We start from the raw sequence: 27,717 nt of genomic DNA, 5'->3' as shown, positions 1-27,717 counted from the left end.
GCACTCAGGCACACTGAAACCTGGGAGAGGCCCGAGATGGCACCTGGGACTTCCCATCTGACGAGTCAATTCTTTGGATTATTCTTCAGGAGGGCTCCTAAGGTTGTTTCAGAGCCTTCCAAATTTGGGGGACTAGTAAAGGAATGAAAGACATCTAAAAGTTACTTATTTCATTTATGAAGTTGTGTACCTAAGGAAATGCTGAGGACGTGATGACTGCTATATAAATCGCTGACGCCGAATCTCGTGACCCTCCAGAGAGAGGCTGAAGAGAGCTGGAGGGAGTGGGGGCAGAAAGAAGCAAGCACAGGGGTTCACTGACGTAAATAATTATTTACGATTACCACTGTGTTGTCATCAATTTTATGTTCTCTCTTTTCTCCATGCATTTGAAAACCATCCATCATCAAACTACTTCAGGGACTACAGGCAGTCTCCTGAACTTGTCTACAGTACATCTCACTTACAGAGCAGGTACTGTAGCTGCTTCTCACTTATTGAAGCAGCAAACGTACTGTAGCATTCTTGCCACTGTGAGGAATCAGAGATTTTAGGAATGTAAATACACAGTGGGAAAAAGGAAGTTATAGAGAACTTATGGATGTAGGGAGTATAACACGTCAAGATAGTAAAGGCTGAACTGTGGGAAACAGGAATTTAAACAGGTCTCAAATTGTTTGGGGCCAGGCAAAGAGAAGGAGATCAAGGGCTGGGTCTCTGTCCTTGCGTCCTCTTTTATGGGGCTTTTGACCACGGCCCTGAATCTTCTCCGTAAGGTCTGGTGCTGGACATTTCAATCCCACAAGTCCTATTTCTTTATCTTTCCAGCTGTTGGAGGTTTGCTAATGCAACACATGCAGAGTATATTTTCGTAATATATGATTTGCTGGGGAAAAAACAGCAAATGAATTACGTACGGTTCTTAAGAGAGAGTAGTACTCTCAAAAAGAAATATGCACACAAACCCCAGTATAAAAGTGACAATATTCACCTGTTGTGGAGTTCCCACAAAAGGACCTCTTACTAACGGAGGGAGTCTAGCAGTCAGGACCTCCACAAGGACCTTCAGTCTTGCCCTCCAAAGACACGTTAGGCATTCAAGAAAAACAACAAAAAAGATGAATAAAACTGCAACAAGAGCTCCTAAACATCAATGTTTACAACATAAGCAAAATTATTTAGCTGTCATTAAAAAAACCTGTATCCGTAAAAGCTCGACAAGAAATCAGTCACTGGTAGAAAAGCAAAGTGGGATTAAAATCTCAAGGAAAAGAAAAACAAAAAGACGATGTATTTTTCTTTAAGGATAAATTGATCACTGAAAGTAAGGAGTTAGGGCTTTTTTTTTGCCCTTTGGAAAGACGTTACTTATTTTATTTTTTAAAATTGAAGTATCGTTGATTTACAATATTGTGTTAGTTTCAGGTGTACAGCATAAAGAATCAGTTTTTTTGCAGATTATATTCCATTATGGGTTATTACAAGATATTGTGTGTAATTCTCTGTGCTATATAGTAAATCCTTATTGCTTATCTATTTTATGTAGTTTGTATTTGTTAATTCCATATTCCTAATTCGTCCCCTTTAGTAACCACAAATTTGTTTTCTAAGGATATATCTTATTTTAAAGTTGACTTGAAACCGTTCTTTTCTAAATTGTGAAATATATTCATTTTAACTAGAAAATAAATATATAGTTAAGATACAGCACCCATTCTTATTGCAAGGATATAAATATCTAAACAGATAAGATTACAAAAATGCCAAAAATACATATGTATATGGGAAAGGACTAGAAAATAGAAAAGATCGTGAATAATCAAAAGAGGTATTTATTAGGGCAGTAAGGCTGTGTATGGATTAGCTCATCTGATTTCCTTTGTTGTTGCCTTAAGACAGATTAAAACTAAGAGGAAAAGAGCTCCTAAAAATGCCTATTATAAATGGATGTTTGTAGCAATCAAATAAATATCACAGATAAAATAAATGAACACTTCCCACACTATTAAATCACAGGCACCGTTTTCACTTCAGAAAAGAAAGCCAGGTAAAATCCCAGAGCGCGTCCACTGGGCACCATCTTCACCACTCCCTGTGCCCCACACCCCATGCTGAATCAGGACATCTCTTCTGTTTGTGTTCTTTCTCAGATTCCTGACAGAACCAAACCTGCTGCTCCCAAGGGAAGAAGAAAGAACTCAGAAAACCAAGTTTCTCTGAACATCTTGCAGGATTTGTGCCACTTCACAGTCTTTCTGATTATATGCAACTCTGGTCAGTTCCAACCGGCTCACTAGAGAGAGACAGAAAAACACAAACCCCTTCCACTCCCAAGAACCAGTGGTCAATTAGAATGCTCCCTTTGCCGCTAGCATTACAAGAGCACTAGAATTCCAAAGAAAATTATAATTTTGGAGGAAAAAATATCTCTGAATCATAGATTCTCTAAGCTTCAAGTCATAATTTTTTTTTTTTTTTGGTAAGGAGTAAGTTAGAAGCTCAAACCATGTATAGATTGCATGAATTCTGAATGCTTTGTTCTCAGAAACATGGTCATTCATGAATAATGGAGAGGCAGAAGGAGAGAGAACAATCCAAGTAAAATAACACTTTTCAGATTCTGAGAAAATCCCAGATACAGAACAAAAATCCTGCCCTGGGCATTCCACTTAAAAATATATATGGAATCTTAAAAAAAAAAAAAAGGTTCTGAAGAACCTAGGGGCAGGACAGGAATAAAGACGCAGACATAGAGAATGGACTTGAGGACAAGGGGAGGGGGAAGGGTAAGCTGGGACGAAGTGAGAGAGTAGCACTGACATATACACACTACCAAATGTAAAATGGATGGCTAGTGGGAAGCAGCCGCATAGCACAGCGAGATCAGCTCGGTGCTTTGTGACCACCTAGAGGGGTGGGATAGGGAGGGTGGCAGGGAGACGCAAGAGGGAGGGGATATGGGGATATACGTACGCATATAGCTGATTCACTCTGCTATACAGCAGAAACTAACACAACACTGTAAAGCAATTATACTCCAGTAAAGATGTTAAAAAACAAACAACAAAACTATCTTTGGTTGTTCTCCTCACTCTTCATAAGTCTATCCAACAACAAAATGTTCCCAGTTAATTCAGGTCATATCTTGGCATTCAAATTGTTTAATAAAGTTAGAAATATACTTAGTTTATCTTATGTTAGTTATAGCTAGTTGCAAATCCTAGGTACAAAAACATGATATCAATATTGGGTACTTACTTACTAGGGTATAACCCTAGGAAGCACGTTGTATATTCTTTGAACAATTTTCTTAGCCTGTCTGAAGTACCAGTAATAAATGGTATCAACTTAGGAGAGAAACACTGTCCTCTTAAACCACGTTATGGGTAGCAGCGCCATCCACAGAGTGAACAGTCATTGAGGCAGTTGGTAGTGATCCCATTTTTCATTTCTTTTTTCCATAACATCATCAGTCCCAAGATCACTTTAAAAAAGTACTTGATTCACGTCCCTTTGAGTTTCAGGACGAGTTAAAATAGTCCTTCAAATCTCTCCCTTCATACAAGAACTTTCAGAGCAGCAGCTGGAATTGAGGTTAAAAAAAGAGGAATGACAGCCTGTAACACAGGTGACCAGAACCGATTATTAAGTCTGCTTATATGATTCTCTTTAAATGAAGCCATTAAGAGCTTGACAGATAACTATCCACCTGGATAATAATGTTGATGAGATCCTTAAAGACACAAGAAGGCTCTCTTATGTTGACAGTCCTATGATGCAGTGTTATCAGCCTATGGTTACATTAACTGTTTACAGTTCATCAAAAGGCTTTCTAGTTAATTTGCTATGAAGTGAAAATAACATGTTCTCTTCCCTGCCTTCCCAAGTTGCTTCCTGGAGCTTAGGCTTGTCCTTAACCAACAAAGAAAGAAAATGAATAAGCGCACGTATTTTTTTTTTTTTTTTTTTTGTCTTAAACAGCATCTGACTGTCACATGGCGGCGGGGGTGCCACATAGAAATCGTTTTTTCTAACGTAAACCACTCGAAAGTGCCTCCGCAATGCCCACACGACTATGCAAGCGGCCCTCACAGAAACACGCTTCCATGTGTTATTAGACAGAATTTTGGTCAAAAGAAAGACATCTGGAAACACTGTCAACTCCTGAGCAACTGCATCCGAGTCAGTCCCCGCAAACTGCCCAAGTGGTCTGAGAGGGGGCTGCAGAGGACCAGCTCGTGCGCCTGTGCCTTGGGTAGTATCTGGCACAAGCCAATACGTGCTACTAGTCACCAGTCCGGCTTCCGTGAGGCACGGGCTCTTTGGGAACATACAATAAAAATTTTAAGTTTCTGGCAGGCTAAAAATCAGACAAAATTCTGCCCTTGGGCAGCTTACCATATAGTATAAAGCATATCTTATAAGAAAAAGCTTAAAATGTAAAAAGTTCCCAGTAAAAAATTTAGTGGTGTGCTGTATAGGGTTTGATGAGAAAACAAAAGAGACTTTTGTTTGCTTTGCAAACCACGCAAGAAATCAAGGTTATTTCTTTGTAGTTCAGCAAGTGCACTGACACGACGTTAGGATTCAGGTCAACCTAGAGGGAGATGTCAAACGCAAGTTCAAAGTGTCTATCGATGACTTGGATGAGGATCTAATTAGGCAATGTGGTTCAGGAATCCAAAACATTATGGGACTCAACTGATGTGCCTATTTGAGCAAGATGAAATTTAACAAGGATAAATAAGGTAAGGCACTTGGGTCCAAAGAGAATTGATTTCACATCCAAAAGCATGTGAAAAATGTAACCCAGTAGTCTGGCTGATATATTTCTTTAGTCCTCCCTTGCTACTGCTGTATCCCCACTGACATTCTAGAGACAACAGATCTCCCAGTGGGGAGAGAACTGTTCTTCCTCCTGAGCCAGGAATACTATTCCATCTGTAGCCCAAAGTCTTACCCATCGTAAAGCACCCTCTTCTCAATGAGCCTCTTCTCGTTGTCCCAGTTAGAATTCCTTTACTCCTCCCCTACTCTCCTTCTGTATTTTGAGTTTCATTTACAGCCCTTTCAAAATAGTAACTTGGCACAGAGTAACCTGGGCCTAGACGGCAGGCACCATGGGCCTCTCCAGGTGTTTTCTTCATGGCAAGTACTCAGTACTGCTTACTGAATTAGCATGCCTCAGAATCACCTGGAGGACTTAAATCAAGCACAGGTTTCAGGACCTCACCTGACAGAGTTCTCCGTAGATCTGGGATGGGAACAGAAATATGCTTTTCTAAGAAATTCCCAGGTGATGCTGATTCTGCTGACCCCTGGACCACACTTCGAGAACCTCTGACCTCTGGTCAGATCAAGCTCATGAAACAGAAGTTTACCACACAACTTTTATTTACAATGTAAACTCTACAATGACTATAGCATTCTGTGTAATCGTGAGACATAAGTAATAAGTGTGAAGCAAGTACGGGCTTCTCCGTCGGTAGGTGCCTGCACTCTGGCGTGGAGGGTTGGAAGAGACTTCATAGGTCCAGTTTCCTACTCAATGAACTCCTCGACAACATCTTAAAGAGGGGGTTGCATGCCACCTCTCCACCTCCCCCCACCCCAAAGAGTGATCTCAGTGTTAGAGATGTCATCACGTTGGAAAATGATCCCACTTTATTGCCAAGTATGTGAGAAAGTCTTCCCTAAACTAGGCTGGTATGTGTCTTTCTGAGATTTCTATTTACCCACCGGTACAGGCCTACAATCTAATCTCTTATCTAAAGTCCTTGGGATCATAGGTTTCGTAACTTAATTTTTCAGATTTTAAAAAAGTAATATGGTACCCATACTACATATCATATGCTGTCCTCAGTGGAGTCCAGGGTAGTACTCTATAATCAAACATGTTTATATTTTTGCAGTGAGGCATCTGAATAGTCACACTTAGTGGAATAAATATTATAAATAACTTCACATTGATGAGAGTCAGATTTTGCCACCGAATTTACCAAAACGCTCAATTTTCAGGTATTTTTCAATTCCAAATTTATAAATAAAGGACTGTGGACCTGTATCAGTTTGTCCTTTGTGATTACACGAGGTAAGTCTACTTCCTCTTCCACCCTAGCTAGCAGTCCTTCAACCATCTGAAGACTGCTATCACACCCCTCCCTCTTATCCACTGTGTCTCCTCCTACATGTCACCGTTCTTCCAAATTATCAACTGATAGATTGATCCAGTGTAATGAAAGAGGACTAGGTAAAAGGTCAACTACTCATCCTAAGCAACCTTAGTTCTTTACTTGAAGTTCAAATGTGCAGAAATGTAGAGCACAGAAGGAATAGTCAAAAGTGGCACTCAATCCTCGAAAAGAGAAGACTTGTGAAGCTGATGAGGAGACAGTGATTCAGTTAATCCAAGACATATGGATGAAGTATTAAACTTTATGATTCCAAAGCACAGGAAAAAAAGAGAATTAATCTTTGTTGACAACGACTCTGTGCCAAGCACTGTTTGATGACTGACATACGTGATCTCCAATCTTTACAACTGCTCTATGAAGTAGGTGGTATCGTCATTTTATAGATGAGGAAATTAACACTTTGAGAAGTTAACTGCTCAAGGTCATACTGCAAGCCAAAGGCAAAACGAGGATTCTTATTACCTGATTCCAAAGTCTAAGCAAGATCCTTCCAAAGTACCCAAAGGGTACTGATGAATGGCTCAGTAAGTCCGTTCTTAGTCCTGCCTCTATACGCATTTTAATCAATGAGTTTAAAGGAAATGAAGATGCCTGCCTTCCAAATTCTGATAGGACAAGAAAATGGCAAGAATAAAAAACACTATCACTGGATCCAAAATGACCCCACATGGCTAAAAATGACAAAGTAACACTGAGAAGGGCGGTTTTAATATGGCTTAGTATGAAATTTTACAAGTTGATGGGTCCATCCACCACCATGTTGGAGGAAGACAGGAATTTTAGTTGCCGCAAATTAACTTTAAGCCCACATGCCAAGAAGTGATGAAGACTTTAAAACCTATGGTTGCATTAATAGAACTCTAATGCTTAGAATGAGGGACCCCACAGACCCAACATGAAGTACTGAGGAGTTCAAACCTCAAGGCTTTACTGAACCAAAACAAACGTAATGGGGCGGGGGGCGGGCCGACCAGAACAGCAAAATTTCTGAAAGCAGAGGCTTGGAAGAACTAAGAACGTTTAGCCTGAAACAGGGGGAAAGAGTGAGAGGAAGGCAAATGACAGCAGTCTCAAAAACACATGAAAGAGTGATTCCATTTACTTTCAGTGATGGCCCTGAAAGGCAGCTACCTCTCCCCATGGGGGTGGGAGATGGTGGGAGGGTGAGAGATGAGGGAGTTACTCTCGCAGAGGGCTGGCCTCACCTGGGGAGAGGCGCAATGCCGTGTCTACCAGCCAGAATGTTAGACAAGCCCACCTCTAAGGCACTCCTCATCCCCAGCATTAGGGTTAAGGGCACTGAACAGGGGCCTTTGGCAGCAACGCCCCTGCTTTGTCTGTAGAGAACCTCTAACAGTGGGAATTGGGAGCAAGTAGGCCAGCTGAGTGACATTTCAATGGACTGCCAGCAGGGAAGAGATTTTTAGGCAAGCAGAGACTTGCAGGCCTCCTCAAGCCCTATAGTGTAGGTAATTATCCACTCTGAATCCTTCAGGGGCTAACCCCACTTGGAGCCTGCAATCCCTTCTCCCCTTCTCCCCCTCACCCCGTGGGCTGGCTCCAACGAAGCTTTTCTTTTTGGCTTCATCACTCCCCTCCACCCCCCATGCAAAAGTACATCAAACAGTATGTGCGATTAAGTATATCCTTTTAAAATTCCTTAGGTTGACTTATTCCTTACCCATTCATAAAGAAAATCAGTTACAAAGTTATTAGACAAACAGGCCAACTGAACAAAAACCGGTCTCATTTTACCTGGAAGCAGTGTAACCGCTCATAGGAAGGGGATGATGGGGGGTGAAAAGCAAATCTTTCAAAGGTTAAAATTCAGGTAGAAAAACAAAACAAAACATGGCAGACAAGAACAAAAAACCTCTGAACTTAAATGCAAAATGATTTCCAGAAGATTATATTACAAACTTTAAAATTCTAAGGCATGGTTCATTTTTTCTAAGACGCACAAGCAAACACTGTGTGTTTGAGTTCTATGAAGAACTCTTACCTTTAAAATTTCCGTGTGGTGTTTGGTTGAGCATTTTATACAATTTATATCTTTCTATCATGTCTGCTTTGTCCTTCTACTATATATATTCCCCCAAACCTTCAATACTTCAGTTGCACGGGCTATTCAACCAAATATTCCAAAAATCAAAGCATCAATCTTCATAGAAATGTGTGTGCTAAATTGCCAGGTCAAATACTTCTAATGAAATAATGTTTCTAATGAAACATCTCCTTAATTTCCTTTATAAAAAAAAAAAATAAACAACTTTAGATGCTTATGCTGCATAGTAACATTCCGGTTTGGAAAACCCACTCAAATCTGGAAAGCAACACACAGGATCAAATACCAGAAGTTTGCCTTTTAGGAGGTCTTATAACTGCAAAGCTAGAGGCAACATTTACATGTTTTACAAAGCATGCTGTTTAATTCTTAGTGTGCCTGAAGAGTTAAATAAAATCATTTAGGGTCAAGTGCCCTCCAATAAGATTTGCATTTTTTTTTCCAAAAGCATAAATGGTTGAGATTGTTTACCCTGTTATGCTTGTAAGATTTTGAAAGCATGTTCTAACTCCAAATAGCCAAGAGTAAAATGGGAGATACCGGCCAATAACTTTTATGAAGTTACTATATAGGTTACGTAATCACTGAAATTTTTTTTTTTTAAATAAATTTATTTATTTATTTTTGGCTGCACTGGGTCTTCGTTGCTGTGCACGGGCCTCCTCTAGTTGCGGTGAGTGGGGGCTACCCTGAATTGCGGTGGCTTCTCTTGTTGCAGAGCACGGGCTCTAGGTGCATGGGCTTCAGCAGCTGTGGCATGCAGGCTCAGTAGTTGTGGCTCACGGGCTCTAGAGCACAGGCTCAGTAGTTGTGGCGCAGGGGCTCAGCTGCTCTGCAGCACGTGGGATCTTCCCGGACCAGGGCCCGAACCCGTGTCTCCTGCATTGGCAGGCGGATTCTTAACCACTGTGCTACCAGGGAAGCCCTGTAATCACTGAAAATTAAATAGCTACAACTAAGAGCTCTAGAGTGTTCCTTTAAAATTCTGAGAAGTTGATCAAAACATCATTTTTTGTACACCTTTAGTATGTACAATTTTTGTCTGTCAATTACACCTCAAAAAAATTGGAAAAAAAATCTGAGAGATTGTCTGGTCCTTTCTGCTGAGGATATAGCTATTTACCCAGACTAAGTTTCTTTTGGCTTGTCAAAATTTCAGAGGTTTTATTTTAAATATTTTTAAATGGATGTTAATTAACCTCAATTAAAATGTACATTGGTGCCCCTCTCCTAAATAATTCTTCTTCAAACAGTACAGAATTTTGAAGTTAAGAGGAGTAAAACTGTTAAGTAAGTTATCTTCAGTAGTTTTTACAAAAACAACACAAATCACCAAAACTGGAGATTTCCTATTAAAACAGACGGTCCAAGTACTATTTCAAATTCCACATGGTTATCTTCCCACTGCAACTTAGATTTTAAATGTTGGAGTTCGTATGTGATAAAACTGCCCTCAAAGGCCTGAGAAGAGGAAGGTAAAGCAGCACTGACGACTGTCCGCACGATGGTGAGAGGCCGTGAGTGCTGGTAGGCAAGAGGCGCAGTCTGGACGCAGGAAGGACAGATACTAGTCACTGTGCTGCCCAGAGTCTGCTTTTATCCTGGAGGATTTACAATAATCCAGTAACCTGAATCTTGTTTGTCTCATCCACCCTGAATATTATCTTATTATATTATAAATTTTAGATCCTTAACCAATTTTTTATTTGTAACTCAAAATATCTGAATATGGCTCTCCTTTTCACCATTCCAAATGCTAGTGAATTACACATGGATAGACTCTGTAAAAAGAACTTAATACCGTCCTATGGAATGTATCCAACTAACAAATACAATATGTGAAAATATAACACTCATGTAATTAAAATTTTTTCCTTTGAAAGAGATAAGCTATTTCCTTTAGTGTATTAAAAAGGCTAGAAAAAAATGTGAATTATGGTTTTTTTCCTCAACTCCAAATTACGAAACCTAAGAGTTAAACAAATTATTGACCATGTATTTTCTCCCATGATTATGCAGCCCTTAGGATCATTACAACAAAACCCCTTATTATTGCATCTTCAATAGACGTTCAGGCTTAGACGAGACATGCTGGACTCAACGTTTCCCTCCAGAGCCTGGGCTCTACTCTGGGAATGGGTCATGAAGAAATTCAAATACCAACAAATGCATAAACAGATAATACATCTCAAAAAATTAGTAGCAAAATGCAAATTATCTTTTGAGTGCAGAACAGATGCGTTCTTTTCTAACATGAACCCAAGAAGAGCTAACATTAGTACCTAAACATCATCTATGTTTGCATCTGCATTACCGTTACACAGAGTCCCCACAGTAGTCACTACTATTACTTCCATTATACAGATAAGGAAATGGAGGCTTAAAATACTTAAAGCGGCTTGCTTAAGGTCCCACAGCCATTAAGCGGTGGAGCTGGGATCCAAGTACAGGCCATCCAACTGATCAGCTCTAAACACTGCACTATATGTACATGTACGTCCACATATATACACTCACACACAGGGGAATGTGCCTGACAATTTACCTAGCATGTACATTTCTACATAAAAGGAGCTTAGGGACGGCAATCTAGGTGGAAGAAGGGATTAGAGGTTCCATCTTGAAGAATGCTTTTACTTGGCATAGGTGTTTATTTGGGGCAGCTGCTGGAGGCAGTTTATTCAGGATATTGCTGGAGATCATGGAGGCTAGCCCGCCCTCACACCCCACCCCCCAACCCCTTGGAGCTTCTGCTGCCTGTGTGACAGTAAACGCCCTGAGCTCAGAATTTAGGGCTGGGATGACAGGTGCTTCCACCTGGGCCAGAGCAGAGCTTGCTTAGGGCATGGTACCTATGTGCTGCACGTACGCCCTGCCCCATTTTCCTCCTCTGTCTTCTTTCCTTCCTTGCATGTAAATGTGAAGACACTTATAACAACATCTGCTAAGTAACCTGGAAGGATGACAAAACGGGATTAAGGATAGGAAATGGAAGAGGGAGACTGGAGTAGAAATGCAAGCCGAACCCAGCCTGAAGGAGAGTCAGAGGACAAAGGCCTAAAAATACTGACTGCAATTCTCGACCATAGCTTAATTATACGAAACTAGAAAGAATCTTCACTTCTTGTCTCAAGGCCTACAGCACACCCTTGCAAGCTTCAACGTATAATAAAGTACATTCATGAAATAGTTCAAACAAAATGCAAGTCTTTTAGATTTGTGGAAATGGCTCTACCATTTTTCTGCTCATTAACTCTGTACTAGGAAATAAAAGTTGCAACCCACAGTGTGTGGTTGTTTTCCATTTGGGTTTATTTCGTTTTCAAAACAGTGAGTCATCTGAACTTATGCAAATGAAAGTTATGATGATTTTACTCAAGCGATTAACTCCAGTTTATACGTAGAACAAGTTTCTTTAAATAGCAGGGCATCCAGTTCTATAAAGCCAAGCTATCTTGTTCTCCCTTAAAATCTGGAGACTTATTACCCAGCAAGGGGCAAACCAGGCTCCACAGTGGTTGTGGAGGTGGATGCGGGTGGCTCCCTGGGCAGCAGCTCAGGTACACTACTCCATCAGTGAGGAAGGTAAAAAGAAACCAAGGGAAAGGTAAAAGTGTAATCTGTGCTGCTACTTTATGAAAGACCTTTAGGGAAGCTAATGAAGGAACTATATCTTGGGTAATCTCAGAAATGTTTACAGCTGTAAAATGAGTGAGCAAACAGGTTCACTTTTCTATAAGAATATCTAAAAATACAAGCCTTTTAAACTCTAACTTGGGTTCATAAAAATACATACTGGCTCACATAGCAACGTGCTGGCCAAACTGCTTCAGATCGATAGTTAATCTCCAAAACTATCTGCCGTTACCCACAAGAAACAGAGGAAAAACACAGATTTCTTACCTCAGAAAAGAATTCATGGGGGCTTTCCAGCTCTCCTTAATAATTTGGCTTGGGGAAAGAACACACACGGTAGAGATTTGCCTTACTTTTCATATAAATCAATGGCTTTCAATAAACATTAAGGAAAACCTCTCCTCAACTTATATTCAAAATATCAAGGGATTATTGAAACCCCTAATTTGCTGTAAAGTCTGTGGCAAGTGTTACACCTTGAGTGAAATGCAATCTAATTCCTATGTGGTTATATTTAAAAAGGGTCGGTGGGCGGGGGGGAGGGGGTGGTGGTGGTGGTGGGGAGAAGCAACGTTATTAAAGCCAATGCTCCAGGCAGCCCTGGAGCAGACTGGATCCAGTTTGAAAAGAACTGGCAACCCCAAAACTTTTTGATAAGATAAAAATTCATTGATGTTGGCTCACACGAGGCCCACTTCAACCCTGCACTTGTCCTCCGAGTTTCCTTGGCATATCTGCTCCTTTCCTCTATGTGCTTTAGCATAACTTTATTTTTCTCTTTTATCTTTCGATAACTGCACCCAGGGACCGGAGGGGATTGATTTTTTGTTTTGACTTATTGTTTGAAGATCTGTAACTCAAAGCAGCTCTCACGCCTCTGATGTCTAAGCTGGAGCGGCATAAAAGGTAAACCCGGGCCTGGGTAGCAAGCTGAGCAGCAGCAATACCATTTTATAATCAGCCATCTAGGTTTTCATCTTCTTCTGCCTTCCCTCCCACCCCCTTTAGCTGGGCTAGCTGGCAAAGTGCGAGGTTACTCCTACGCCTTTGTTAGGTGACAAGAGCAAGTTAAAATAAAAATAAATGCCTCGACATCTTTGCGTGCCAGAGCTCTGAGACTAAATATACTTCTACTTACAGCAAAAAGTTATTTCCTACCTAGAAGAAAGGCCTTGCTTTTATTCACAATGAAAGGAAACTTCAACGCATTTCAGAAGGCTGCATTAGAAAAATATAACCTGTGAAAACAAGGGACGACAGAACAACTGACAAAATCATTTTCCCAAAGGGCTTAAGTTAAGATGAAAAAACGTAAGGCTTTTTTGAGGCAGATTAACAAATTCAAAACAAAAATGTGACTCTTGAACCGGAAGATGTTTAAAGACAGACTCACATATGTTAGGTCAGAAACTCAGTTGTGTTTTCAGGGTTCCGTGTCAGCGGTATAAATTCCAAATTAGCAAATGTAATAACCCAAAGCTCTCTTTCTCTCTTCCAGTCTAATCCTCAAATGATCAGGATTATTTCTGCCTTAATTAAGCTAACTTCACATGCACACGCTAGTACACATACACATAAATACCCACACAAGAGTATCTAAGGGTCTGTTCCCTGAAGTTGTTCAGCCTGATGAAATATGGTTACATATGCAAACATTACCGCCCAATTGTAACCTCATTTTCTGCTCTGCTGGACAGCGTGACCAGCATTTGTCATCGTGCCTCCCCCGCCCGCCACGTCATTCGTATGTCTGTAATTGTCATCGAGATGTGGCATGGCAGCAGGACGCCAGTGTTCTCTGCACCCTGTCTCCACAGTCACTCAGGTAACAAACCCGTAATCTCGTCCTGTTTTCATGATGGTTGAATTACACATAATTGTTTCTGCACAGTGATTGATTTCTGCCTGAATAGAGACCTCTGCCTTTTTTCAATGCAAGCGAGTGGCAGCCAAGTCTCTCCATCTAGGAGGAGGCAGCAGCCTTTGAAGAGATCAAAGCCAAGGCCGCAAGCAGTTGTGCGCCCTGGGAATATGGAAAGCCTTTATGCTCTCAACCCCATTTCCAGCATCATGTTGGACTGCAGCTGCATTACATTCTGCCAGCATTCTTAATGCTTTTAGTATTGACTCTGACATCACCAATAGCTGTTTTAAAGTAACAAAAGCCGAAAGATGACTTATTTTCACAACTCTGTAATTGGAACATGCAAAGATGGGGGTGGGGAATCAAGAATGAAGGGGAGGGAAGTACATTTGCTTTTAATTTAAAGCAGCACAAAAGAAAGCCCAGCCAAAGAAAAAAAATTATATAAGTTTTCACAAATGAAAAACATGTTTTTCATATGGAAAAACCAGCAGGGGCATTTTTATAACTCAGACCACACAAAATGAACCGATGGCTAAACACACGCTTTTTCAAGCCTGAAGGGTAAAATGAAAACGATGGGGTAAGTGACTCCAATTGGGAAAGGGACTTTAACATGCACTGGGTCTGAAGACACCTGATGCAAGGTGAACCTTGCAGCTCAAGAACTGCCCCCTCCCCACTCCTTTTTCTATTAAGGAGAGCTGAAATTTGCATCTGTAATACATCACAGGTTCACTCGGGAAATTGTAAATGCATAATTCCTTACTAATAAGAGAAGAAAAACAGGAAAGTCAGAGGAGCTTTTCAGTTCTGGCTCCAGATACACAGACACACAGTCTGCCATGATTACACCTTGGCATCTGAATCAAAACCGGAAGCCACCAAACAGCAGAAAAATTCTTAAGGATACGATAACCAAAACATATCAACATCAGTGTCCTACTCTTTCTTAAAATCGCAAGTAACAGTGAAGGTATTTCTGATTGTTTAAAAGTTAAGGCATTTTGGCCACTTTTATTAAGCACACTGTGTAAATAATCCATTACTGCCTTTAAAATCAACACAGAAAACAAGCAGGTCAACCATAAGTCATTATACTGTGTCTCCAGGGTTACGTATAGTGCTATCTATGTCCAGTAATCTCCACTCCCTAGCTACCAGAAAACCCTCTCATATTCCAATTCCAATACTTAAATTTCTGCTTTTGAAAATATCTGCCCCAATGAATATATGTAGCTTTATAAAGAAGCTACAAATGTAATATAGGACAAGACTTTAGGGCAGAAAAAGTAGAAAAGCAGAACTTTTTAAGAACTTACAGAATTGAATGCATCTCATTTATTAAAGCCCCCTTTTCAAAAAGATTTAATATCGTTTATGTAGCTATTAAGCAATGAACCACAAGTCTTTTACTTTTTCAAGTCTACGAAGTTCTAAAACTTACTGACATCGAAGAAATGCATCCTTTCCCTCTGCACAAAATCTTAGTTTTGAAACACCAAGTAACTGGTGAACAAAAGCTGCCTTTGTGTTTCTGACAGGATTTTGAATCAACAGGCCTGGTTGTAAGGTCCCCAACTGTAAATTTTCTCTGAAAAATTTGTCTGAAACTCTGCTGAACTGGAAAGTTCTACCTCAGTTTACTGGGCTACAGTTTTGATGCCTGTTTTATTTGGGGTTTATTTTTTGGTTTTGTTTTGGAAAAAGGAGTGCAAACTACCTGAATTTAGACTCGCAACAACAAAATTCAGCAAGGAAATATGAATAACAACATTTCAAAGTCTAGATCGTCTTCTCTTGGAAAAATGCTGTCTTTCCTGAATTTTACCATTTTACAGAAATTGCCAGAAATAAGTTCCAGTTATTTTCTCTGTGTTGCATTCCTAATAAGCTTATCACATTTTCTGTACCCCAAGGCCCCAATCTAATTTCAGATTATCAGGCAAAACCCATTTCTTTATGATTCTATCATGAGCGCTCTCCAGCAAAGTAACAAGCAAAATGGCCACTGGGAGCATCCCCTGCTTCTCATTCACACCTGAGGGACAGTCACTACAGGCTAACCGAACCCAGGCCCCCGCTCACAACCAAGCGTCCCACTCTTCCTAGACTCTTTCTCTTGAGTCCAATACGCTTCAAGGCTCTCTTCAGAGAAACCTGAATTTAGAATTTTAGTCACCTGGACAGGATGTGAAGTGACACAGCACCCTTTGCTCAGCCACCAGCCTTGAGAGTAACACCACGGCGGCTAAGCAGAGACACGCTGAAAGCACGGGGAATCTCAGGTGCCGCGGGCTCCCCAACTCCTAAGACTGCCCCTCGGCCAAAATTGCCATAATTGAGAACTGAGGTGACAGCACCGTAATGATACACAGGAGACTCGTTATATAATACGCTGGCCTCTTTGTCTTTCCCTTCAGGAAGGACTATAATCTCTTGGAGGACCTGGAGGGCTTGCATGCTGCTGACTGAAAAGAAAATACAACTGCCTCCGAGGTGAAGGGTGGGCGAGGCAAGGCGGGTGAAGCACAGGGTGAAGCACAGGACGGACAGGCACAGCCCACGCCTGGGGTCGCTCCAGGTGAGGCATTTTCATCACTTCGTACAAGCGTTTCTCCTTAAAACCTTTAAAGAATCAGACTCCGTGCTTCTCCTTTGGTAAACCATTCTAACGTTTATTAATCCCTCCCTCTGAAGTAATTCTTCCAACCTCAATTCTTTCAACAATTGAAGCCCGGTTTCTTTGGATATTCCTTCAGCGAAAACAAAGCTGGTCACCAACTCATTTCTGAAGAAACAGTCTTACACTTAGGGATGATTTCAAACTGCTCTTCTGCCTTGTCCAAGTCAGATGACCAGCTTCTTATCAGGCAGGTCCCTCTGGGGACATCGACAGCCACAAGAATATGTCAAGATTTGGATGGTGTCCAATTTCCAATGTGCTCGTGAAAGACTGAGAACTGTCTCAGATAGCAGAGGGCTTTCTTTTCAAGCGGTTTCATCACTTGCACACACACTGTACAGTTTTGGTTGAAAATAGCAAACACCCCAGTGCAGACATCTAATCTAGGGGAAGGAAGGCAGCAGAATTCTCACACAGCTGCTGGAGGGCAGGGCCACAAGAAGGGCACACAGGAGATACCGCAAGATCGGCATGAAGCGCAACCTCCGATGATGTAACTTAGCTGGGCCATAGCAGGGTCACACATGACCTCAGCCAGGAGCCCAGCGTGCGGCAAACCCAGGCGACTCTGAGCCATCCGCAAGTAACCTACACGCGAAGAACCTACTTAACCGGACAAAAAGAGGAGTATTTTCACGAGTGTTGCAGCATCTGCTGGTCTCCTAAAAAAACCCTCACGGGAAACACGTAGCAGCCAGCTTGTCAGAAGTATCTTATTGGATCAAATAGCAATACAGCTTCCCTTTACTTTCTCCATCAATCTAGAGCAGTGGGCTATAATGTAGTATAGGAAGAGTACACAGCATCATCCGCTGGGGTGCAGGAAGAAAACATTACAATGTCCATACTTATTTTTATGTTAAATCACTTAAGCTTTGCAAAATGTTTTTAATATACAGATTGTCACTGGGCAAACGCCCCCATTTACTCTGTATGTCAGATGGGCAAGAAGGCAAGTGGATTGAAGACAATGCTAACAATGAAAACACAAGTAAAATCAAGAAAATGGCAAAGCTAACAGTTATCCTACTTCTAATAACAACTCTTTAAGAGCCTGTCTTAGAGCTAAAATCTAGGATGAGATCTGACAAGAAGCTAACTGAAATAATTAGAAATTATTTATTTTATTTGAAATAAGAATTTGCAGCTTCCATCAATGACCATACACAGTGCCCTAAGTGTATACTCTCATTTGAGTTATTAGATAAATGTGTAATTCAGCTATATAATTCAAAAATAATTATACAGTGGTCAAATGTTTTAACTGGTAGGGATCTGCAATCAAAAGTATTCTCATCACTGAGTTATGTATCTGAAATATCAACTGACTTTAACTTTCCTCCCTCCCGAAAAAGACTAAATCAACTCATTTTCTCACTGTACTGATGCTCATACCGACATCAGAGAGGGTATCCAACCTCTGCAAGGTGAGATTCAGCCATGAAGAGGCAGAGGAAGAAATGAATGAAGTAGTGATAACATGCTACAACATGAAGGAACCTCAAAGATACTATGCTAAGTCAAAGAAGCAAGTCACAAAGGACCACCTGTTATGATTCCATTCTTACAAGATGTCCCAAACAGGGAAATCTATTGAGACAAAAAAAAAAAAAATAGATTAGTGGTTGCTTAAACCTGGGGTGGTGTGGTGAGGGAACAGGGAGATGGTGGGGTGACAGTTGAAGGGTACAGGGTTACTTTCTGAGGTGATGAAGATGTTCCAAAACTGACTGTGGCGATGATTCCTCACATCTGTGAACACGTTAAGAACCATTAAACTATACCCTTTGAATGAGTGAACCGTATGCAACGTGAATTACATCTCAATTAAGCTATTTAAAAATAAGTAATCACTAAATAAACGCTAAATAAATGAATAAATTCCTCCTCCCCACTTAAAAAAAAAGGCAAAGTTTCGAGAAAACCCTCCCAGACATGATCCCCCTGAGTCAAACTACTGTGGGACTTAATCCTTGTCCACAGGGCTACCCTGTGACTTTAAAACGACCAAATGGTTGCTTGTGGCCATGCAGCATCTGGATGACAACTGTGGGCAAGGAATTCTAGGAACATGTTGGGTTGTGCGAAAAAGAGGAAAAGCAGAAATAGTTATGGGTTGGTTCCCTGAAGCAGACCTTTATTGGTCAGCAAGCCCACTGCATGGAACTATTCAAATTAGATGTCCATGGATTAGTCTGCAATTGGGGCGCCCCCAGAGGTTACTAATGGGCAACGAGATGCCCTCCCAGAGCCAGGCAGAAGCAGTACTGGGTTCATTTTCTTTGCTTCTCAAACCATCAGACCTTGCTCTGCTCTAAGAGCAGAAACACTCCTTTGCCAAAGCACTGAGGTCAATTCTGATGCTTTCAGTGCCGATAAAACAGCTCAACGGAAACGCACATCTCATGCAGCTCAGCAGTCTGGCGCCCAAAAGCCCAGGGACTGTGCTTCTCAGTCCCCGCAACCACTTGTTCCCACTGTGAGACAAGAATACCAAGGCTCGAGGGTTAGGAACCCCTTCAGAGACAAACAGCCGGTCAACGACTTGCCTAACTTCTTGTCAGTATTTTTTCCCCACCACGAAATTAGCAACAACAGAACTTAAAGAAAAAATTAAAAGGCTTTTAAAATTTATTTTTCTAATCCTAAGGAAAGAAAATTAATTTTTCTGCAGGTAGCCAACCATTTTCAAACTTCACATTGCATACACATCATTGAATTCATTCATTAACTATTTAGACAACCAACAAACGTAAAATAAACACCTCAGATGTCCCTGAATTACAAACCGTTTTCTCAATTGTAGGCTAAATGTCAAATTTCTCTTGCTCTTTCCATCTTGGGAGGAAATATTTCCTTTTGAAAAATTTCATCTCTGACTAATTTCCCCAATGAGATACATGAGAACCCCTCAAAAATCTAGTTAAGTTGATCTTACATTATTTAAATTTGGCTTTAGCTTAGAATTATTCAATAAACGGTATAGAAGGCATGAAAGCGAAGATCCTCAGGCCTGTGATTCACAGATCTATCTTGATACCTATTCCAAGCAGGTAGTCATTCCCTGCCATGGATTTTGACCAAATATTTCCTATATGCGGTAACTAAGTAACATCGTTTTCAAAGCAGTCGTTTCCTGCTGTATTTCCAACTCTCAGGAAAATTTTCAAACTGTGAGTAAAGAAACAGAAACAGAGAGGTAAAAGTAATGTTCCCCTTGGACAGCTACCAAGTGGCTGATTCTGCATTTGGGCTTAGCCGTTCAAGATCCAGGGCATGTGTTCTTAGCCCTACATGACATAAGCCAAAGGAAACCTGTCTACCTTCCTGAGCTTCTGTTTGCCTAATTCTAATTGTGGTCAAGTCTGACAATAACTCTTAATGTGGTTAAAGAGTACACAGAGCAAATGTCTCACAAGTTAAGGTTTCTGGTGGTGGTGCTAATGAAAGTGACACAGTACCAACAACTAAGCAGAGGAGGGTCTGACGCCTAGCCTTCATTCTTACCATCAATCAGCTTGGCGGCGATGTTGATAAACTCGCCCCTTTAAAATGCTTTATGATGGGTGTGTTAACTTACTTTAAAAATAAATAAATAGGGCTTCCCCGGTGACGCAGGGGTTGAGAGTCCGCCTGCCGATGCAGGGGACACGGGTTCATGCCCCGGTCCGGGAGGATCCCACATGCCATGGAGCGGCTGGGCCCATGAGTCATGGCCGCTGACCCTATGCGTCCAGAGCCTGTGCTCCGCAATGGGAGAGGCCATGGCGGTGAGAGGCCCGCGTACCGCAAAATAAATAAATAAATAAATAAAACAAAATGCTCTACAAATTATTGAGTTCTTTTCTTAAATAGTCTTAGGTTACTTACTATGCGTAACTTTTAATTTTAAAAAGTGTTTATTTATTAAAACAACTCTCCTGGCCCAACCCAAACAGAACTATCTACACAAGCATTTTAAAATAACTAAACCAAATACTCTCTATCATACATCAAATGGTCCATACTGAACTGAAAGCAGGTAAAGAAAGGTTGGCACATATGAAAACTACAACCCTCAGGAACTGTTCAGTAGGCTGCACCACTGCAGGAAGACCTGCCCACTCCTGTTCCCTGGGTCCTGCTCCCCCTGCGTTCAGCCGTGGGTGTCTGCACAAGCGTCTCTCCCTTCCTAAACCGTAAGCTCCTTGAGGGTGGTGACCCCGTCTTCACTGTCATGTATGTTAACAATGGGGCTCAGCACAATGACTCCCAAAATAAGTACCTTCAATGAACGTTTATGAGATGAATGATAAATCGCACCTGAAAGAAACATGCTTTGGTGTTTGCCTTCGTTCTACCAGGAAACCTGTTTTAACCCTGAACTTGAGGGTTAATTCAGAAACTGCTACAACAACAGGTATCTTCTTCTGATAGTGAAATGAAATAAAATGTTTTTTCCTGGTTACTGTACCATCCTACAAGAGTCAAAAGAGTATCTTCTCTTCTGAAATAAATTATAAAAAATGAGCCAAGCTAACGCTGGAAAGCATTTTCTTGGAATCAAAATGGTTAATGTGCTTTATATATAAAAACCTCTTATAAATCAAGAAAGGTATGATCAAGTGATTCACATAAACATGTAAAAACACATATTTAATCTGAAATATGCATAGACTTATTTCTATAAACTATTTAATTCTACATAACCTAAAAAAATAGATTATGAATAAATACGCATTTTTAACAGGGTTTCATTTAGCATTGTTTCAAACAAGTAAAAACAAAAAAATAACACCCATAATTGAGGATAAAATCAATAAACTGAAATATTCTTATAACTGGATGGTATCCAGCCATGACAACTGATGATACAGACCTTTACTTATTCATATTGAAAGATGAGCAACAATATCTTTTTAATGAAAAAGTTATAATAAAATAATAACCTTATGAACCACCTTATAAAAGTACTTGTATTATAGGTACAGTGGTGAAAGAACATCTTAAAAAAATATATAAATGAAACCATTATATCTGAGTGACAGAAATACAGGCAGTTTTATTTTTTTCTATTCTTTAATGAGTTTTCCCCTGACTTTTTAAAAACAATATTACTTTAAAACGACAACAAAAACCTCCTTTTGAGAGAAAGAAAATTGTTTCTAATAATTATTTTCTTAACAAAAAAAGTTTCTTCATTTTTTTAAGGAAACCCACTGTTGCAACTTCTCAGGAATGATCACAATTCCAGTTAATCCTAAACTAATTTCTTTTACTTAACCTAACATCACGATACCACAAAAATCACCACAAACAGCTCCTAGAAACGAAGCACAAACCACATTTTAATTGCTTATTGTGCAAAGAACACTCTTCGGCAGCAGATTTTTGCCTGTAAATACTCAGTTCTTATGGAAGGAGGCAACATCATTCACCAAAGTGATTCCAAGACTTACAAAACCTTTGGCCACACAGCTGTTTGATTAAGCTATTTAGTCCTTAAGACTTGAGGACACTGGGACCCTAGAAGTGAGCAATAGGAATTCCTATACAAGTCAGACATTTGTCACCTAAGAAACAAACATTTCCTGGGAATTTTCAAGAACACATTGAGCAATCACATGGTTATGTGCTGAATGAACCAGAAGACAAATTTCAAGTATTCTTAGAGCTTGCTAATCAAGCCACCACTAAAGCTGAACCGTTTACATTGTTTAATAGAACACAAGCATAACAGACACTTTTAATCCTCAAAGTGATTTATCGACATTGACTAAGGATTATTCTTTGGGGGGGGGAACTAGTTTATAAAACGGGTCCCAGTTCCTAAATCAAGGCTATCTGACTTTGAATCCAAGTTCTACTGCTTACTAAGCTTTGGAACTATAGCAATCAATATAACCTCTCTGTGCCTCAGTTTCTTGAATGGAAAGATGGGAAGACTAGGTAGTGTTCACTTCATAGTGTTACACTGAGTATTTAATAAGAAAAATGCAGGTAAAGTGAACTCATTAAATATTACATGCTAGTATATTAATACTATTCCTCTCCTCACCTATAGGCAATATGCAGTTCTGTTTTTCATAACCACAGAGGCTTCTAATCAAGGTCCAGGCAGCTCCAGAGGTAAGTGATTTTGTGAGGCACAAAAAATTAAATAAATTAGATAAATTATGGACCAAAATGATGTCCATAATGTAAAATGTTTGGTTGCAGATACTGGTTAATTTTTTGTTTTCTTAACATAAAAGAGAAAACACAGGACAGTCCTTAAGCCAAACTCATGTATGTCTGTCCTAAAGCTTGCTCCTCTTTCTAAATTCATTATTTCCACTAATACCGCCCCCTCATCATCAGGCTAGAACTTTCACCATCTTTTTTGCATCTCCCCTAATTTTTCCTCCCTTCGCTACATCTAACTTGTAATTTGCTCTTTCTAAATTCATTATTTCCACTAATACTGCCCCCTCATCATCAGGCTAGTACTTTCACCACTTTTTTTGCATCTCCCCCGATTTCCCCTCATTTCGCTGCATCTAACTTGTTGCCTTTGAACTCTGTGTTCTCTATTAGCACCATAGCTATTACTACCAAACATAATGTTAAAGACATTTATAATTTCATATACTATTTTATTTTATGCTTGCAAATGCCATATAGATTAAGAATCATTTACATCTTCCTGATGAGAAATTCACTGATTCAACAATCATCGACCATCTTCTGAGTACCAGTGGCAGTGATGGCAATGAAAACTGAAGTTGCAGAAAGCACCCTGCAGTGAGAGTCAAGGCCTGGTCCAAGCATGGTACCACTACTTACTAGCTGTATATCCTGGCAAATTAACTACTTTATCTGACCAAGCATTTCTTGGTCTGGTCTTACAGTGGTCCTTAACCACTTCCATGGCCCCTATGCCTCAGTTGCTCAAACCTCCTTATGCCTCAGTCTTCTCATCTGTAAAATGGGGATACTGGGGATATCACTGGGTTATTGTCAGGATTAAATGAGCTAATATATATAAAGTGCTCAGAACAGGTCCTGGCACTTACTAAATACTCAAAACTAATAGCTAATTCTATCCCATGGATTATACTTAATGCTCAGATAATTTCTAAGCTCAATTCAGGTCTGTGATTCTGTATTAGCTTATATTTTATTAAAGTGTCTCCATTTAAATATAGATTGATATCTGGTGTCACTGCCCTATATTAATGAATTTTAAAATTTTCTGCTCTATTTATTCCACAAATATCCGTGGAGTAACCTGCTCTATGCCAGGTAGTATAGCAGGCTGTGAGCAACAGAGATGAGTAAGACAAGCTCCTTATCCTAAAGGAACTAACAGTGAGACAGAAAGACACGGAGACAACCAATGATTATAAGATGTGGTAATGGTTATGAAGAAGGTCCTGTGGGAACCCACAGGAGAGAGCACTTAGTCTTAACTGGTGGTGCAATCAGAACTTCATGAGGTACCATTTAGCCTGGATCTTTCAGGATGAACAAGACTGTGCTGGCAGGGAAGAGGGAGCAGGGCATTTCAGGGAGACCAAGCTGTAATTACCTGAAGACAGGGATTTGGGAAAGCGTTTAGGATGCAGGTCTGGAAATGTCACTGAATCGTAAGCTGCAGGGTCTGGTGGTAAGGAGGCAAGGCTTGCAAGGTGGATGATTCCAGATTGCATAAAGCTTTGAAAATAATGCCAAAGAATGTGGGTTACGGGAAACCCCCTGAGGTCTGACTTGAAGTGAGCAGGGTGCCAGTGGTCTCCATGAGGCATAGCGCTGAACTGAGCTGAGTGGAGAGAAAGTAAGCTTTGGGGCCAAAGTGCCTGACTGCTTTCTAGGTGTGCGAGTCACTTGGGATATCTAAGCCCAAGTGAATTAAATTATTGAATGTTTACTTGATCAGTGTTTTTTCAAACCTTACTGTAGGTAAGAATCGCTAAAGTACCTGGTTAATAGTGTACGTGGTACGTGTTATGTCCTGCTTGTCGCTTCTGGTTCAGGACATTTGCAGAAGGGCCTACATATTTGCCTTTTGAATAAGAATACCAGTAAATTCGGATGCAGTTGGTCCGCCTTCCACAGACACTACTACTAATGCAGAGTGCCAGGTACTTTCGTAAGTAGACGAGGTGGCAGTCTATGTTGCAGGTGAAGAAATCAAGGTCCAGAGAGGAGGTAGCTGGCTGCAGCCGGTCACTAGCAGACCCCGACATCTAGATCTTCAGACCCCAAACGCAGTGCTCCGCTGTAGCTCCCGTCGTGTACGCACGCGCGTCTCACCACTGTCCCGGCTCTCGGTCTGATCAGGGATTATGACTAAGGAGATAAACACACTCTCCTTCGCCCCTCCTCCCTAGCCTGGCAGCGGCTGCAGCCTTTGTCTCTCCCACCCCCTCACTCACTTTCCACAAAGGAAAGCGACTCATCTCTGGTGATCTGGAGAAAGAACTGGGCAAGGACGGTCTGACCCTTTGTTCTCCCTCTTGGGGCCAGCTTGCGTGGGTTTGTTCTCGTCTCCAGTTCTATAGGACGTAAGCTCCCTGCCCCTGTTAGGGAGGCCTGTGACTTAGTGGTGTGTTCCATCTGGGGAAGTCAAAGGAAGTCCAAATTCGTGTCACGGTTCAAGCCACGTTCTCCAATCCAGCCTTATTAATAATGAAGTTGACATTCTGCTCCCCATCTGTCCAGCTTCTTGTCTATCGCTGGACTGACTCTTGACTAGGAGAAGGCATGACACCAACCATAACCAAATATGAATGTAGTCAAGTGATACTTCTAAATACTGACTTCAAACAAATGTTTTTTTAAGGTTAAATTGCAATGTTGGGTTAACCCCAAATTAAAAAGGTGCATTCATTGCCTTTGACTCTACAATTCCACTTCTAGCGATTCATTCCAAAGAAACAGAATTTGTGCAAAGATGTAGTTAGAAAATATGCATTGCATCACAATGTTGCTTAAGATAGAGGGAAAAAAAGTGACACCACCTAAATGTCTTACCAACAAAACTGATTAAATAAATTAGGCAATAAATCAGGCATTAAAAATGATGTTACAGAAGATATCCACTGTATACTGGTGGGAAAAAAGCAAGTACAAAATGGTATATTATGTTTCCATTACCATGCATGTATAACATATACTTACGTGTGTTTATGTGTATTTCTAAATGTGCATAGGAAGAGGTCTAAAATGCTACATGGTGAGTTTTGAGATCATCTCTGACGGCAGGACCCTAAGAATTTAATATTTGCTATTCCTCTTGCTCATCTGAGTTTTCTAGTGTATTGCTTTTTAAATGAAAGTATTTTCTTTTTATTTTCATAAAAAATAGCTAAGCATTACTGAAAAGAAGTTGCCAACAAAATCTTCAAAATAATAACTTTTTGCTTTACATTTAATCAACATTATGATTCATTTAATAAGTGTTTTATGTTCTGAAAGGCAAATTTGGTCATTTTTTATGAAAATAAACAAGTCTTCAGACCTTAAGAAGGGAAGGGCAGTGACTCTATCACTTACTAAACTGAAGCAGGTTCCTGCTGCCCCTGAGGATGGGCCCTTCTTTTCAGCATGGAGATTACTACACCCAACCACAGTTTCCATTCGCGTAAATTGCCTAGCACAGCACCTGGCGCATGACAGTAGTTAAAAAAGAAAAAAAAAAAAGTTAATCGTTTTCCCTTTCAAAAGAATTTCTTGAGTTTTAATTTTAAACTTTTAACATATACCAAAAAAAAAAAAAGAGTAAAAACCAATTCAAGCAATGTCTGGGAGACTTGATTCTTTTCCTAACCCTGCCAGATACTTAACTGGTTAGCCCATTTGTAGTAAACGGTAAACAGTTTTTACTTTGGTACTCCTGGTTTTGTTTCAGACTTTAAAAAATCTTAAGTGTCGGGGTCTAAGACAATGTTTAACACAACTGAGATAAGACCACAATACCTTTTTCCTTTGGTCCAAGTCATATGAACTAGTGTGCCAAGATGATACGTGTTCATAATTATTACAAGGTAGAATACATGATGTTTAAAACTGAAGAAGTCTACCAAGAAAGCTAACTCCACACTGAAATATATTTAACATTCACTGAGTTTTACTGAAAGAAAAAGAAAAGTCTTGAAAGGATGAAAGCTGTAATTTTCCAACGAGACTAGGAAAACACTGATTTCTCTCTGCTGCCTGGCCAACATATCCCCCCTTGGACCTGACTTTTTTTAGATGCCACGAAAGCTCGAAAGACTTAAGGCAGAAGAAAATTTGAAGGCGGAAAAGAATAACTCTCCTGTCGTCCTCTACATTCACGCGGCTCTTAAATCTCCTCTCTATATAATGTTTGCAGTGGAGAAAAGAAACCCAGCTGCTAAAGGATTAAGGAAAAAAAGGTTTCCTAAATAAAAATCAATTACCACCCCCATCCAAGGAGTTAAGAGTTATCTGTCAATTTCATATCAAATGTTAGAAGGATATGAGATTTTTAAACAAATCTTAAATTTAGAAATCCATTCCCTCACACATCTCATTCCCTTAGTAGAAGAAAATCAGGTGCTCTCCTAACAACTGCGAGAGAAAAAAGAGCCCAAGAGAAGAAAGCTGTCTCTGTAAAGAATATAATGACAATTCCCAAAACTTTTATTTTATGCTAATATTTTCTAAAAGTTAATGTAAGGTCTTGACCCAGTGTCCAATTTCCAGGCCTGCATGGGGCCATGGTAAGAACCAAAAATGTCTCCCCTTTCTCAGGAGCTTCTTGGATACAGTCAAACCCCTCTTGTGGCAGAATTCCTACCAGGTGGGCATGAGGGCTTACACCATCTGAGACTTGTGCTTTGCTCCCATAGCTAAAAAACCAAATGCTTTCACAGGCTTTGTGCCATCTGAACTGTACATCCACCATATAAGGTAGGCAACCAGATATTAACATGCCTCACAGTAAACAAGGAAACAAACTCTGAGAGAGGTCAGATACCTTCCCAAGGCTTTGGGGGAGAGTGATGGACGTGGGTCTAGACCCCAGACCTTTTGATATCTTGCCTAGGACTTCCCTCCTCCACAGGCCCAGCCTTCACAGGAGGATCCCTACCTCTGCCTGATACAGACTCAAAAGTTTTGCTCTCCACATTGCTGAAGAATATAATCAACTTACAACACACACTGGCCTAGAAGAGTCAGCGCTGATGCTACCATACGTATTTAAAAAGAACATGCAGAATTTTTTAATATCTCAAAATACCTCAAGTGTTACTGAAAAAAGAAATGTCCTTTCTACCTGGGAAAG

At 40.4% G+C, this 27,717-nt stretch overlaps 1 protein-coding gene across 7 annotated transcripts in view; it reads right to left on the bottom strand.

Moving 5' to 3' along the window:
- The window catches only part of LEF1 (lymphoid enhancer binding factor 1), a 119,312-nt gene that overhangs the window by 78,801 nt on the left and 12,794 nt on the right, over nt 1-27,717 (bottom strand). The window lies entirely within an intron of this gene.

This window comes from Stenella coeruleoalba (genome assembly GCF_951394435.1).
Source record: "Stenella coeruleoalba genome assembly, chromosome: 4".
NCBI classification, from domain to species: Eukaryota; Metazoa; Chordata; class Mammalia; order Artiodactyla; family Delphinidae; genus Stenella; species Stenella coeruleoalba.
Note: the sequence above shows the minus strand (reverse complement) of the source record. Positions and strands in the feature narration are given on the sequence as shown.